Genomic DNA, 16,160 nt, shown 5'->3' with positions numbered 1-16,160 from the left:
AAATTACCAAAATCACGAGGTACTTGATAAACTTTGTGAAGGCGCTGGAGGGGTGGGCTGCATGAATGATTTCGCGCGAACAATTAATCCCCTCCCTCGGGAGTGGGAAGCTGAGACCCGGCCTAAAGAACACCGAATGTCAATTACTAAACACCAAACGGAAGGAGGATTGCGAACCGCGTTTCCCAATTGTTTCACCCAACGACGTAATACGGTTCTCGGAACAATTCGAACTACTTGAAGCTGTCACTGCCCTCATGCGAACTTTCGCTTCGTCGGAGCACTCTAGTGTACGCTCGCCCGCCATATTACTTGCCCATTGCTCGAGAGCTCGAGCTCAATTTAACCTAACGACAACATCACTTGAACTTTGACTGGCACTGGCTGGCGGTGTACAACACACGCGTTTTGATCGCATCCCGCCAGCTGATGTGGTCAGCCGGTGCCGGTGGGGCACATGATGCGTACGGTCGCCGCTGCTCGTGACACAGTAGCGATATCGATCTTGCGGGCTTTCAACTGATGCCGCCACCGCTAACCCTTAGTAACGGGTGGCCTTCGGCGTCAACTGTGCTCAGGGTTGACGTAGATGATCTTGCAAAAGGCTGATAGCGCTGGTGGTGGTGCTGGTGATGGGCGGGGATGCAACGAAAATGCACATTTCTGCCTACCGTACACAACGCCATCTCCGTCGGTCTTAACAATGCCCCCCCGGGGCCTCGGTGACAAGCTCTTCTCACGCCAATATGCATTTCGCGTTAGATTTTCATCCCCTTCCTCTCTTCCCCACCCCTAGAGTGGCGACTATTTGTGGTGCTTGATTGTGTGACAAGCGGTAAAATGAGAGATGGGATTCTTATTTGATCTCGACATGATTTATCATTTGGCGATGCTGCACCAGTGCACCAGTGGTCTGTTACCGCCGTGATCACGAAGGTGTTGCCGATCGTTTAGCCCCACAGCTTGAGCACTGCGATGGCGGTGCATCCACTTAAGGGAGGGGATTTATGTACTTCATGGCATGGCATAAATATTACAATATTTTAAACGGGTTTACCGAAAAACGTTTCATTGAAATTTCAAACACTCAACTTGCACTTCATTTACCATGATACAAACAAGATTTTATGAAAAAATGTCATATCTTATTAAATATTAATTGCATTAAGTTTGCATTTTTAAACAAACTCACGGGAAGCACGAGAAAATCAAAAGAAAATCATTTCATCTTGTATTTTTCATATCAATTGAGTGCTCGACGCTATCGAGATGATTTGAGATGACATTTGAGAAGGAAAGATATCCACCAAAAATATCTCGCTGATCAGCGACTTACTCCTCATTTTCTATAGGAGCCTCCTCGTAGAGCATCAAGCAAAAGTACATCCAGTACTGCAAACGAAGCAATTCGGAACTCATTAAAAACGACAAAATTAAAAACCCCGCCAGACATTGCTACCGGGTGGGGGAGGTGGTGCGAGATTATAATAATGAAACGAAATGAAACTAAAATTTCTTCCTTCAGACATGAACGCTAGCTGGTGGTAGTGAGCCAGTAGAAGCCGGGATTTTTTTCCGCGGAACTTCTTCGCCCCAAAAGTGTTCAAACAATGAGCGCCAGCCTTCTTCTGGCCCTGAGCCCTGTGTGAGCAAATCTGTTTGAATAACACACGACAAGGAAGAGGAAGAGGCGTACAGACACAGACAGGCGGTGTGGCACAGAAAGCTGGTGCAGATTGTGTCAACATTTCGCCGAAATGAAATTTCCATTCTCGAGGCAGCGAATAGCGCAGATATCATTTGCCGGTGGAGTGGTGCGCGGGCGGCTTTTGGCATCGCGAGCATTCTTTTCTCACCCACTAGACCACCCATCCATCCATCCACCTTCCCTCCCCGCTCCAGTCACTAGTCACTGCATTTCTTTCTTCACCGAAACGCCTTCGCGTGTGTTGTGGACAATAGGATGGTGTTCGCTCCGCCAGGAGCATCCAGGGCGAGGTGCACTGAAAAGTTTCACCGGACACAATCGGACCGATTGTCGCGTGGTAGGAAGTTTGCCGAGATGTGCACCAGAGATGTGCGTCATCGTTGGCAGTACATCAGTTATGGTTCAGCGCACATACAGCGCTCACACCGCTGGACCTCGAAAACGGCTCTTGAAATGGGCACCGTGGGTGTAATTAAATTAATTCCATTTTCCCATGGCGTACTGTTGGGCGTGGAGCCATCATAAAGAGAAAGCGTCTGTGCTGTGCCCGAGTTGCACTGCGTCCAGACTTCCAGGGATGATCTCCATCAAGAATACCTTTTGCGTATGCCAACTTTTTGTAGAGCGCCACGTGTACGAAGTGGAGGGGGTTCTTTTGTAATGAGTTCACTAAACAGTGTTTGTGCGTAAGCAGAGGGCGCACGGCGATGTGTCGATGTACGATGTATGAAAGGGCTGCCGCAGAACAGAACTTCTATGCTTGTTCCTCCCGCACTTAATGACCACCTTGTTAGTCACAATTGGCCAGGGGAATGGCGCACCGCCTACACCAAAGTTCCCGAGGCGGTACACAGACTTAACAAGATGGCCCCCCGGCCCTACATTACAAGCGCAGCACCTCCGTGCCACAGCAGCTCACTGCCCCTCCGCGGACAGCAGAAATAAAAGTTTCTTAATTGGTCCTGGCAAACACCGAGAGCGCGGCCAGCGATAGCAGCTCAACAGCGGCAACCGGGAACAAGAAAGCGGATGACCACCAACTGGAAGTTTGGCCGCCGTTCCCCCTCCTTCAACAGATCTCCTTTTATCGTTTCTGGCTGCGTACTTTCTTTTCCTTCGGCGTCCCTCCAGGTCCAGCTCTTCCCAGGTTTCGCCCAAGAAAATAATTCAGCTGAACGCGGTGATTATGGTGTCCTTGGGTGGAGCTTCGTCCTCGCGACTCATCGCGAAACCAACACCGGCAGCCGTACAACATAAGCGGTAACGCGCGTTTAGCGATTAATTTCCTTTTATAGCAGATAGTTTCGCGGGGTTTTTGTGAAATTGTTATTCTCATCGTTATGGGGGGCAGGCGGCCGCCCATAAACCGACCACTCGATCCTACTGCAGTAAAAGAAGCGTTCCTTCAGCCTGGCCATCGTCCTGGGCCGATCGTCTTAGCCTTCCTGGTCTCTTCTTGGTCGGAAAAATCAACAAATGGCACAATAAATCGATAATCAGCCAGGGCGGCTCCCTCCCGCAGGTGCACTCGTGCGGTCCACACCACCACCAGCACCTCACCTTCACCTCTCGGTTTGGAGAGACCAAATTCATTATACAAATACGGTCAGCGGCTGCTGGTTTCTGCACGGCATCAGCCGGTCGCGGTTTTGAAACTAATCGGATTTGCCCGCTTGGTCCTATCAGCCCTGACCAGCCATTGGTCATTGGTCGTTGGTAGGTTGAGGCTATAGGCCTGGCCTGGCCTGGCCTGTTGTGGTCTCTCTCTCTCTATCAAAACTGCCCGGTGAAACCCCACACAGTCTCAAAGGCAATCGTTTACGGTGGCGTTAAGTACGGTACAATGTCACCGGCTGTCAATTAATGGCTGACGGACGGACGGACGGACGGACGAAGTGAAACCGTCGGTGGTCATTACGCAATGGCTGCTCCTCGATAGCAGACCTCATGACCAGAGCGCGCACCCTTAAAGCCTCGCCGGGTAAACATCTGTCTCTCTCTTTCTCTCTATTTCTGCGTCTCTTTCTATGTTCCATGTATTTGGACAAAGCGCCCCCTCTACTACGCTCTGCAGCGACTTTTCCTCCTCCTGTCATGGCACGCCATCTTGCAGCAGAAGCAAACAGGAGCGAACACCAGGCGGGCAACCGGAAAGCGACCGAGTTTCTGCACTCGAGGCATTGTGCACGTGTTTTCACGGACATACCCGGGGCCCCAGTTCCGGAAGCCAAGCCCGAGGAGGGTGGCCTGTGCCTGGGATTACCGGGAACCGACGGCAGATTGTGCAACGACCTAATTTCTGTTCGGGATCAGCCGTCCTCCTAGCCAGCGTCGCGTCTGGCGTACAGTCACCAACGTGGCCTAATCGTTGGTCGCACGGATTGGCTTCAACTGCTCCAACGGTGAGCTTCTGGGGGGACCGGTTGCGGATTTACCAGAAGGCAAAACACCACCACCAAGATGGCTCCGGTCGGGGGGACGGATGATTTCAATTTAAACCACAGAAACCTTTGTCGGATGAAGGTCTTCCATCGGAGATAACTGTTTGGCATAATAACAACATCGTTGGCTGGGATGGGATGTTAGGTAGGTGCGGGTTGTTTACAGCGCGGTACCAGAAGGATCATTTGGGTAATCCCATCGTGATCGAAAGGGAAGATATGAGAGAGATATGCTTACCTGCGCTTGGCCCAAGGTGGTGCCAAGGCAGACTAATCCATTGGGTCCATAAAGTGTTATTGTAATGGCAGTTGGCAATGGTAGCCGTCCGTGCCCGCGAGAAATCCGCAACATCATCATCGGGAACATCATCAGAATGTATGCTCTCCGGTAAGGTATACTCGCTGATGGTTTAATATGATCTGACAGCTCAGTATACAAATGAACACATACATTTATTTTGGACTTGAATATAGACCGTTAAGCCACATCAAGCACTATAACCATAATTCTACATTTTGCTGAAGGCAAATACAGACGAAAAAGCACCGATCAGAAGTGTTCTGGCTAAGGACGATTAAAGTGAAAGGCCCAAAAATAAATACTACATTTCCCACCGCGAATCCAGACCACCATTAGCGGGACAATCAAGTGCGTGACTTGTCGTTTATGTGTGGAACCACAATTATGTTCGCCAAATACTCCAACCTAACTCCTAAAACAACTGACTCATTCAAAGCCTCCCCTGCGGCGAGCAACGATTCCCAATCCTTACGATCGCGCGAATGTCAATGACTTTGGAGCTTACTTTGGAACCGGGAGCGCAGAAAACACGTTTGCTGCCCACTAATTTCACTACCGCTCAACCAACGCGAAGATGGTTATTATGCGGATGGAATGGAAAGCTAGTTGCCCAAGGGGGGGGGGTTAAAAGTTCCCCCGGAATAAGCTGGTCGATTCCAACGAAACCAGTGAGCCAGAAAAAAAGGGACAAAGCAATGGGCGCCCCTTTCCCGGTCCCTTCGCTTAATCCGCCATCGATGAGAGGGGGATGGTGGGGCCGGATAAAGACAAAGTGTTGAAACCAGCAGTTCCCATTCACGGCCGGACGAAACGAGACTGGACCGGTCCGACGGAGGCTTTGTCGCCAGCATTTGGACAGCAATCGAATCTGGGAGTTTCAAAAAAAAAAAAGAAACAAAAAAAAACCAAAAGCGAGTGAAACATCGACAACGTCATCAGTCCGTAGGCCCAATCTTGAGGGGGGTCGAGGTTTATTTTATTTTTGGATCACGTTCAAAACCGATTTTCCAACCGCCTTGCGCGAACCGTAACCGGACAGATGCGGAACGGAACGAGCATCGAGCGTGTTTTTCTGTGTGATCTTGTTTTTGTTGCCCGTGCGCGACCGGAGACGGAACTAAAATTGAGAAGCAACTGCGGACAGCTGGACCTGGGATTGGATGGGTGCCGATAGTACAGCCGACGAAAATGAGCATTCGCCAAATTCGATTAAATGTGTCCATCTCTCGTGTCCAGATCTTTCTCCTCTGCGGATACCTATGCGGGTTGGCTACACTTTATGGATTGTTGGACATGGTTGGGAGGTGTTGGACGAGGCATGGCGTCGGTGTTCAGCACGAATGTCTACATTTGCATACATGAGACGAGAAGCAAATTGTGTGAGCGTGAACAACGAGTGGATGTGTTGAGGGTTTCTGTTTTGAACGTAATACCAGCACTAGGCGACGATGTTCAAAGAATTGGGAAACACTCACTAACCATTTTAGACGTTTTCGGCGCACCGAGTCTCAAGCCTTTCAATACTTCCAACGGACCACCGAACGAACTACTCTCACCGTGGAACTTTCACAGTGAGGTGCCTCTGCTGGATGTGTTCGCCTGGAAACTCCATCGTATCCCGGGGCAGCTTGCAGCTTGTCAAAAATGACAGAAAAGAACAGAGTGGACTTGGCGCTTCACTGGCGTGAAAGGTGGCAAAAGTTCCGCCCTGGATTCGGTAGTCGGCACCCCGGACGCCGAGGCGACGTGTAGTATGCAAATTTGTTCCGCTCACTACAACTGGGTCACTTCCTTCTCGTTCCCGGCGACCCTTTCGCTGCCATCGCAACAGCAGCCTGCGTTTTTCTCGCATTCACATTCCACTCCGGCGTCTCGTTTCGCTCAATACAATTGCGAAAGGATACAGAGAGAGAGAGAGAGAGAGAGAGAGAGAGAGAGAGAGAGAGAGAGAGAGCAGGAGTGGCGCACGGTGGACCGATCAAGTCCGGTTGTGTCCGGTTTTTGGAAAAAAAAAGTCTGGAGAAAGGAAAAAAAAAGGGTGGTACTTTTCTCTCCTGCATCAATCCATGAGTGGAATGAACTAAGGAATGGTTGAGGGGTGCTCCAGACTGGCGCCAATAATTGGCGACCCAACCCAACCGACCCATGGTCTATGGTGAGTAATCATCAGGCAAAGATGATACGCTACGGGCCGGACAGATGGCGAGAAAATATGGTGTCTCCCGTCAAACGCTAGGCGCAAGCGTCTAGACTCGAGATTCCCGCTACGGTCTGCAATGATGGAGCGTACAGCGAGAGCTCCTTCTTTCATTGCGGGAAGTATCACTTGGGCCATTCCATCTTCTTCTTCTTCTTCTTGTCCTTCTCGACCAGGTTGACGTTCCTGTCACCCAGCCTTAGATTACGCTTGGTGCGCGCCCGGCGTATAAGATTTGGTTGATGATTGTGTGATCGTGAAAATTGAAATTCAAATCAAATTTTCCCCCTCGCGCCTTCCTTGGGACAGGGCTTGTGCTCTGTCAACGGGCACCACCAGTTGTCGGCCAGCAAGAGGCCACGCCTGTCCACGCCTGTCCTCACCATGGAAGATTCGTTGGCGGCGGCGCGTTGTGTTTGGGCTATCGTTAGGGCCATAGTTGAGCTATAGTTTGGTGTGCTGTGCTCGGGATCAATCTGTTGACGAGTGGCCTGGCCTCGCGGTTGCTTGGCAAAGGGTCGCAACACGACCGGTGTCGGGGGTACGATGACAGGAAACTCGATTCTCAATTTGCAATCAAACGGTTGTGATGTGAAGCTTCTTCTTGAGTGTGTGGTTGAGAGCTTGTGTCCGCGCACATTTTTCACCAACTTTACACGTCCGCCAGCGCTCTCTACGCGCTGAAGAGCGGAGCGAAAGCATAAACACCGGAATGAAATAGACGATGATGGGCCGTCGAATGATGTAGCATTCGTCCGAGGACACACAAACACACACCGGCCACAGCGGGTTGGCCTTCGGGCTCGCTGATAAAATATTGAGGCGGTAATTGGATTGCTGCCGGGGCGTAACGTATCGCGCGTGTGACAGAATTTCTCGCCTACGAGGACGACGATGACGACGACGATGACGACGACGATGTCGGTGCTTCACCTTCTTGGAGGTATCGTGTACCGGGCGGGCACAATTGTGGCCGAGCGAAAATCGCAAAATTTATGTGTGACACTTGAGGTAGATTGAGCCCGAAAAGCGAAAGAGTGGAGGAAGGGGAGGGCAAGGGAAAAGTTTTGCAACAGCAGAAAGCACCGCAGAGCTGGGGTCCGGTGTCCATAACGTTGGTGACATTACCGGCCGTGAAAATTGTGATCTATATCTCCAACCTCCTAATGCGAATATATGGTTTATCTCTCCTCGCCAACATTGTGCTGAACTCTTGGAAGTTGGATAATTTAGTTTGCGAAAAAGGTAATAAAAAAATGGAGCACCACAATGTATCGCTCAAAAAACCGGTTCAGTGAAAATACATTAAGATTCCCAAATGTTGCGAAATACCGCCTTGTTCGAGGGCGAACAAGCACTTCTCCTTATAGCGCTCTGTTATTTGGTTCTAAAGGATGTCAGCGGATGGGCTGACAGCCACCACTTATCCTGCGCCAATGATTGCGCAACCTCTTGTGGGGTGTGTCTTTTGGCGGGTTCACAAAAGCTGCGTCCTTTAGCGTAGCAAAACGAACCGTCGACCGTTTGTTTACCGAGTCCTTTTGCTCCTTGTTCGCAGCCAGAGTGTATGGCAAACATTTCACCAAAACTCGATAGACTCGATGGGCCAGAGATTTAATTTGTCACGGGGATTCGCTTCCGTCCAAACACTTCCGGTGACAGGTGTGTCTCAATTAATTGTGTCCTCCGCCATCGACAAGGTACCTCGAGCCCCCACCACGTTAGCGATGGGCAAATAAAAAAGTAAAAAAAAAGAACTTTTTGAAGAATTGTTTCCAGCATTGATAACGCCACGCACCAATATCGTGTTACATGCGTTACGATGGGTGATAAAGAACGGGAAAGCTCAATCGGGAACCATTTGACCACTGACCCAGGGGAGCTCGTGATTTTTCCCTGACATGCACCGTGCGTTCTAGCAACCCCCTCTCGTCCATTGAGGCCACGGATTGGTGTGTGGATTTCCAGATACAAGAGATAAGAAAACACCAACGTTATTCCGCCTGGCCAAGCTAAAGTAAAGCTTTCATTTGGGCTACCGGGAGGCTGTAACGTTACGGCCCGGGTGTGCGTGTGTGTTGGTGCGCATGCTGCACAGACAAGGATTCAAGTGGTGAGGCTAACGAGAGCGTGCAATCCTGAGTGCTGCTCCGTCGGTCCACTCAACGGGAGAAACGGCGGAGATCGGCGACGGTGAGATGACAGGTCACTACACTGCCACTGCCGCCATGGGTGGTCATAGACTTTTATGGTATTTGTGTGCTCCATTACTGGAGCCATCGATTCCGCGTGGAGGTGGCGAATTTTCATCTCATTCAGCCTCGCCTCGCCAGTTTGTTGCGCGTGGTTCTGTGCAAAAATTTCCCGTTCTGCTACGAAGGACGTTATGAAAGAACTTCGATTTTACACAAATGTGATGACTTGCACATATTTTGGAGTTTTGGAGACTGAATGGAAGGGTGTTACACGGGTCTGCCACGCTGTTATTACTGGGTGGCCCAATTTCGAAAACAAATCTTTTCACAAACACATATATCGTTGGTCCCCTTTTTTATGCTCGCTGTTCTCTCGCCTCTGCTCTCGCTCTCTGTCTCTCGTTTGTTACGTTAGCCACCACACCATCAGCTGGAACTGTCATCCTCGCAGTCATCTTCATTTTCGGGGTAGGGCGCCTCAAGGTCTGGGTTCTATACTTGCGCTACTCTCTCGCTAGAAGTCATTCACTGGCGCACATTCCGTTCACGTTTCGTTCCGTTTTAACTCCGCCAGAGGAGCAAAACAGATATCTGCGGACCATTTCAGGACAACAAAACAACGTCACAGTGGTTAGTGATTCACTTCCTACACTCGCCCCCTTCCCCCACACAATCCCAAAGGTTCACAATCGAGTGTGTAACTGTGAGAGTGTTTCGTAAACTCCTTTACACACCATCACGACGATCTGTCAGGCGACCGTGTACACACTAGCGAAATGCTGAAGGATATTTTGAGCGCGTTACGACATAACAGTGGTTTGACAGTTTGTACACTATACATCTCCCCCTCCGTCTCCACCTTGACTCCTTTCAGGATGGTTTCCGTATTTTGCTTATTTATGCTTTGCACAGATCCAACAAGCAAAAGCTAAAGTCCAACCCGAGTGAACCGGAAACCTTTTCACCAAACTCGGCCAGTATCTTGTTCGCGGTGCATGCACCACCTAACATTAGGCTCGAGATCACGTACACACACGCCCTGGTTCGTGCTCCAAGGATACGCTTTGCACTGATAACTGTTTTTGATGGCCAGGAGCTGATGTATTGACAGTCACTGAATATTTAGAGTTCAAACAAATCACCATTAGTCGCACTAACAAGAGGCCTTGCTCTTGCAAACACAGAAGCACAAAACAAACTCTCTGCTGCCCAGATTTGGATGCTGGGAAGCGTATGGCACACACCTTGCCGTGTTTCCTTCTCCACAAAGAGCTCGAACCTTCGCGTACGCACGGAGCGGATGACCAACCACCGTGAGCCGTTATCCGATGGCCGTGCCCAGGAGTCTGGCCTCTGAAGCACTAAACCGTGCACTAAACCGGATTGCGGACCCTCCGATGGTGACGTCAGTGCTCCGACTGAGCAGATCTGGACTGATGCGGTTCGTCAGAAGCCTACCAGCCGACAGAGCACACAGAAGTGGGCACTAGACTAGCACAACGGTACCAGGATCGGCAAATCCGCAGGCTCCGCAGGCTGACACCCCACACAGCATCCCTCGGCACGGATGGGAGAAAAAGTGAGCGCCAGCCACCACCGCCAGACTAGGACAACAAAAGATAGCGAGCACGGGAGCAGTGAGATATTCTCTCCAGTGGCCATTGGAGGCTGGAGCGAGCAGGTAAGCATAGCAGTGTGAGTGAGAGAGCCCAGGCGCTGCCAGGCGCAAATGGGAGCGAACGCGAAAAAGGGATGCGTATCCTAGGTATCCAGAGCGATGGCGTAGAGCGCATGGTTTCAGTTTCCGCGATGTTCCGTACTCCGGTTCCGGCCATATCTCACCGCACGATCGAAGCCCATCCGACCGATGTCTCAGCAAACAGAGCTCGTGCATGTGTGGGGCCGCATGGTCACGAACGAATCTATTCGTCCGGTTTTTGCCTGGGGATAGCCCGCTTTTCACCGCCAGCAGGAGCCGGACCAGCATCGGCAACATCCGCTGCGCCAGTCGCTAGGATCTAGGAGTAGTTGCGCTGCTGTTTCCGGCCGACCGGGGGAGTGGGACACTAGGCGCTACTCCTGCGACCAACCCGGGCCAATGTTCGGACGTTTGAGTCTTAGTCATTTTTTTGTGAGGAGCAGAAAAAAGGGGACAGAATGGAACTGAACTGGAGGATTTCAGCTTTCTTCGCGGTTAGTGACATCAAAAGGGAAAGGAACTCACGGCAAGCCCTTGAAGGGCGGGAGCTTGCTATAGTTGAATGCCTTTGGCGAATCTGAAGATCTGTTTACAGTTCATAGATACTACTTGTACTTTTAAGGACGTATAAGCCTTTCGGGAGGCTGCGAGCGAGCTGTTGTGCCAGAATTTTCTAGGCATGTACCTAGAATTCTATTATAGAGTTTTCGAGCTGATGCATTTTTTAAGCTTCTTCATTGTAGTTTAAATGCTACTCTGTATAGAGACCAAACGATTATGGATAATTCTGCTAAGATATTAAAAAAAATCGGCCCCTGTCTACGGCGCATACACGTGAGGAGTTCAGCACAACAACATCGCCCCAGGTTGAATAACACTATCGCCCTTCCATCTTGTCTGTACCTTTTTCACCTCCATCAGTGCGCCACGGCGCTGGAAATAAGGTCAAACTCACACAGCCCAACCTAACAGCTACCGAGTTCCGAGCGGTCATGGAAAGCGAGTGGCATTTTCCCCAGGCAAGCCACTCATTCCGGCGAGGGAAAAGCTTCGCCGCTCGAAAGGGGAAGCGAGTTGTTGAGGTTCCCCATGTACCCGAACGAAGGCCAGACCAATGTGTACGTTCGGGCGTCAGGGGAATTCCGGTTGCTGCTGGTTCTAATTCTTACCGACCGAGTGGATACGAGAATTCTTCTCGAGCACTTGAGCGCTCGGGGGACACGCTACAGCACAGGAAACCAGGTCCGGGATTGAAGGTCATCATTGCAAAACAGTTCCCCCGCGTCTCACCATGGGTCAGATGGTGGAGAAAGAGGTGGTTGCTCTGTTCTGGATGGCTTTGAAATGTAATCGGCACTTCAAGATGTTTTTTCTCGTATCTGTGGTGCTTTAGATCTTTTGCGATTCCAATAAATTGTTAAACATCGTTTTGTTAAAAAAAAAAAAGATGCCAAATGCAAATGAGCCGCGGGTAGAAGCATATAACGGGTGCCCATTAATCCTGGTAATCCACCCAACAGACTCAAAAAAGATACGAATCGGCGAACCCATTTTCGCCTTCCGTTTCGCTTCTTGCGCGTATTCCCGGCTGCTGATCCCGCAGCAGGATCCTAGACTCCAGCATCCGCCAACCCCCTTCCAACCGAAACAATAAACAAGGATCAACTTCGCGGAGCGAGTTGAGCTTAACACAGGGATCCACGGTCCGTCGCGGACACCCGGTCCGAAACCCGGGCATAGTGCGGCCATGCCGTGCCATGTGTTCGGTGGGAAACATAACTCTCCGTGGTGTGTTCGCTGTTCGGTCTGCTGCGCAGACGCCAACTTCGAGCCATCGCACCGACCATGTGGTGTACGTGCCACGGTGCCACGCGGAGAGCTCGGTTACGGTGGAATACGTTACGCTACGACCAGGCCCAAATGGCGTGCGGCGGATGGCACACGCGGATGGAAAGTGGAACAGCTAGGAAACCGAAACCGGCGAGCCCTCGTTCCCGGGGGTTCGGTTTGATGTTCGCGCACGAGGTGGACTGCGTTGAGCAAGGTCTCTCTCGCGCTCTCTCTCTCCATTCGAGGGGTGTTTCACCCTTCGGTTTCGGTTACGCTACTACTCCGGAGAGCGCGATACTCGCTGGTCAGGACACTCAGTAAGCTTTTGAGAGGACTTGACTGCGTGAGCTTTCGAGGCACTTGATGTGTATGTGTGTTCCGAGCGAAGCGAGAAAGAGATGAAGCATAGTGATAGGGGAGGTTGGACACTGTACACGGTTAACCTCGCTTCAACTGCTTTCGATGTATTGAGTAAGGTCGTCGCCGCAGCTGTGGATGGAAGAGCTATGACCGCCATGACAGCAGATGAACTTGAGAATGAATGTTTAAGGACAAGAGAGCAATAGCTCGTAAATCTTGCCGTTGCTTCTGTATGCGATAACACACGCGCTACAAGGGTTGGAAATAATGAACTAGAATGATTGAATCCTACCTTAGTGGAAGGGGAAAATAGTTTTCTAAAGATTCTGGTTTCTAGTCGTTTAATTCCTAGTGATTGAGTTAATATCCTTCTGATTGCAGTAACCAAAAGAATAGTCTGTTCATAATCTTATCTTTAAAGTAACGTTTCTCTTAATGAGTACACCCTGGAGATGATGAACCTTGTGACACCGATTAATGTAGCTCGACTCCTCGTTGGGTATCATTTAAAAGGACGCTCTATTTAGCTACTTATATTCCTAGACAATATCTCCCTCCTGGACACCTTCAAATGGATGGCCACTAATTAACTCGTAACAAAAACGTCTGACCTTTTCTGCTTCGCACCAACTCCTTCAACTCAATAGAGGCGCCTGATCTTTTTTTATCATATGGAAGCACACAAACAGTTGCTGCTCCATTAGATTGACCAACGTTGACAGTATACTAGCCCGGCTGTGGAGTGCGGATTGAGGAAGTTACTGGATGCTCCGGTTCCATTTTCCCTGTCTGTAGCGAAGAACAGACTGGTAATGAAGCAGAGCGCCAACACCTGGAGGGCAGATTTCAACCGGGAACGGCACACATCCGCAGGGAGTGCTATGGGGACCGTTCACAGCGACGCGGAAAGGATATAATGAAGCAGCCAGAAGCGAGACCGGTGTCAGGATGAGCCAGGGCGTACCGTGTGTACTAACGATCCTAAATGAGGCCATCCGAGCGGTTGCTCGGCGCACAAATCTTCATTCAATGCCGATGGAGCCGTTCGGCGGAATGGAATGGTGAGAAAGGAGAGATACGTTCGGAATCCAACAAGAGGTGACCCAGTAACAGAGTTCCGTCTGTCTTAATTCGGAATTACTGAATGAAAAGCATAGTCAGAAGGGGACATCATTATGCTGCGTAATTAAATCGCAATACTGACGTCCTCTCGACACTCGCTCAGTAGACGATAGTCATTCAACAACATATTTTAGATGAATGACATCCAAAGTTTTATCTAGAATGTTCCATTGGAATCTCATGCTAAAAACTCCAACTCCAATCGCGATCTCCTGTAATGCAGAGATATACCGGATGTACAGAAATACTTGTTACTGATCCCGAAAGTAAAATTGTCTCGCTTAAAACCATTTCAACCAAACGCCTACGGGTGGCCACCGTAACGAGAGTCAAAGGATTTGGGACGAGGATTAGTCATTCAAAGGGATTCCGAAGCGGATTGCACGGCAGTTCCGGATTACCGCGTGGAAGCATAAAGTCGTCCTCCCTCTCCCCTTGCCATAAATGCTTGCTGAATGGTTTTCGACGCTGGCACTGGCCGTGGACTGGTGACATATTTTACATCTCCCTGACCATGCTTGGCATTACAGATTACCGAAGCTTAGCCTGCTGGTGGTTGGCCGGGTTGGAAGGGGTTTCATATGAGCATTCTCAACCGGATTGCTCAACCAGAATGCGATGTAACAGCGAAAATTGAGCAGATCCGTTTGGGAAAAGGGGGGGGGGGGGGGGGGCAATGCTGTATAGCAGCATTAATTTTTTGTCGCTTCGTTGCCATCGTGCAAAGTGGATGACAATTTGAGCTGCCCGTCTCCACTTGATACGATGCAGTGTTTTTGGTTGGAAATTTATCTCATCGGTTAGATGCTGACAGTCTAAGTTTATTACTGACAGTTCAAAACTACTGTTAAATACCGACTGACATCTTTACGACAAGTTTAATTCATTTTTGGGGCCCCGTTTTAAACCAGTCAGTCACACAGTGCGTATACCACAGATGAGAAGAATTATGCAGATGATGAAATTTTTCATCGCTCTTAGAATGAGCTTCTGCTTGCCTTTTTTTAAAGGGGTATTTACAAAATTTCACCAAAATGAATAGATGATGGAGGCGCCAGGTAACCGGTAAAATTTAATAGTTTCAGGGCTTTGTAATAGAAATTGAAATTAATGAATAATCCAAGAATCTGAAACCCTATTATTTGGTGAATTTTGAAATGTAGAAAAAGGTTTCTTCATTCAATTCAAACACTACTGTCACCGCAGATTACAAATTTTCTCGCACAAAATAATTTGGCTGGCCGCGAGTTTGAAACCCCTACTCTACGGCCATGAATGGCATAATTAGAAGCGTTCTACTTACTTTGTAGGTAATTAATTAACTCATCATAAGAAACCGTTTTTTCTTCACTGGCGCTTACCTGCAAAAGAAAAGAATGGTAGAATATAGCGTTAGAGCAAGTTTCATCGTTTACATTAAAACGTAAAAAAACGAATGTTAATGCGAAGGTTTCACTAAAATTAAATCAGGAAAGGAAACATTCAATCGTGACAGCATATGATCAAGACAGTCGGTTGCGTCTATTTCGTGGATCACCTTAGATGATCAGCATGAGTCTGTGATTAAAGCCTGTTTTCGTACGTAGCTCTAAAAACCCCTGTTTAGCTGGTGTTTTCAAAAATCTGCACGACAAGATTTCAATCAATGTAACGCCTGTCATGTTAACTTAACCAACAAAGAAGGCTGGCGGGGTCAAGCTGTCTGAAACCGACAGCTGTCGATTTCTGCCAGTCGCATTGAAACCTTCCTTGCTTGGTCGGTCATACATGCAAGCAGCGACTATTTACCGCGAACCATTTCCATTTCAATCAGAATTGATCCCTACACCACCGCGCTACACACAATCATGCGGCCGATTGATGCAGAAAAATTCAATCAATCTCACACGTATGCTACGTGCCCGGCTCAATGAGAACAGCTCTGACCGAGGATAAAAAGGAGAAGAAAAACAACCCAACTAGCCTCCGGGTGATGTAAATTCTGGAGGACAGACAATGCGGCATTCTGGGAAGGTCAATTTCAGCCTCGCCTCCCGCTCTTCCTCCCTTTGATAGAAGCGACACAAAAAAGGAGCGCACTACGTGGGAAATAATAGCATTATGGAGCAAAGGAGGAAGCATCTGGTTAAACGAAGCGTCTAATGATTGTTTTTGCTACTACCCCCGGGGGGGCTACGTAGCACATCCTGTTAGCAACTGAAACAACAACAATCATAAAAAATACCGGACACGTACCCATACAAACATGCTCGACCTCGCCCTTCACATGGCCAGCCAGCCAGCCAGCCAGCCAGTACCTTGACCAGC

The 16,160-nt window shown here is 49.4% G+C and overlaps 1 protein-coding gene across 12 annotated transcripts in view; it reads right to left on the bottom strand.

The window, feature by feature from the left end:
• The window catches only part of LOC126577770 (solute carrier family 12 member 4), a 108,712-nt gene that overhangs the window by 59,883 nt on the left and 32,669 nt on the right, over window positions 1-16,160 (bottom strand). For 2 of the 12 annotated variants that reach the window (XM_050239686.1, XM_050239693.1), the window contains exon 1: window positions 10,087-10,265. The exons of 9 other annotated variants lie outside the window; for them this stretch is intronic. The gene's annotated coding sequence lies outside the window, so the exon portion shown is untranslated. Of the gene's footprint in view, window positions 1-10,086; window positions 10,266-16,160 lie in introns of those variants that run through there. One more of the 12 variants, XM_050239689.1, reaches the window with a different exon arrangement.

The sequence above is a fragment of the Anopheles aquasalis genome, chromosome 3 (genome assembly GCF_943734665.1).
Source record: "Anopheles aquasalis chromosome 3, idAnoAquaMG_Q_19, whole genome shotgun sequence".
Classification (NCBI taxonomy): domain Eukaryota; kingdom Metazoa; phylum Arthropoda; class Insecta; order Diptera; family Culicidae; genus Anopheles; species Anopheles aquasalis.
The sequence above is the reverse complement of the archived record's forward strand: the minus strand, read 5'-3'. Positions and strand labels throughout refer to the sequence as shown.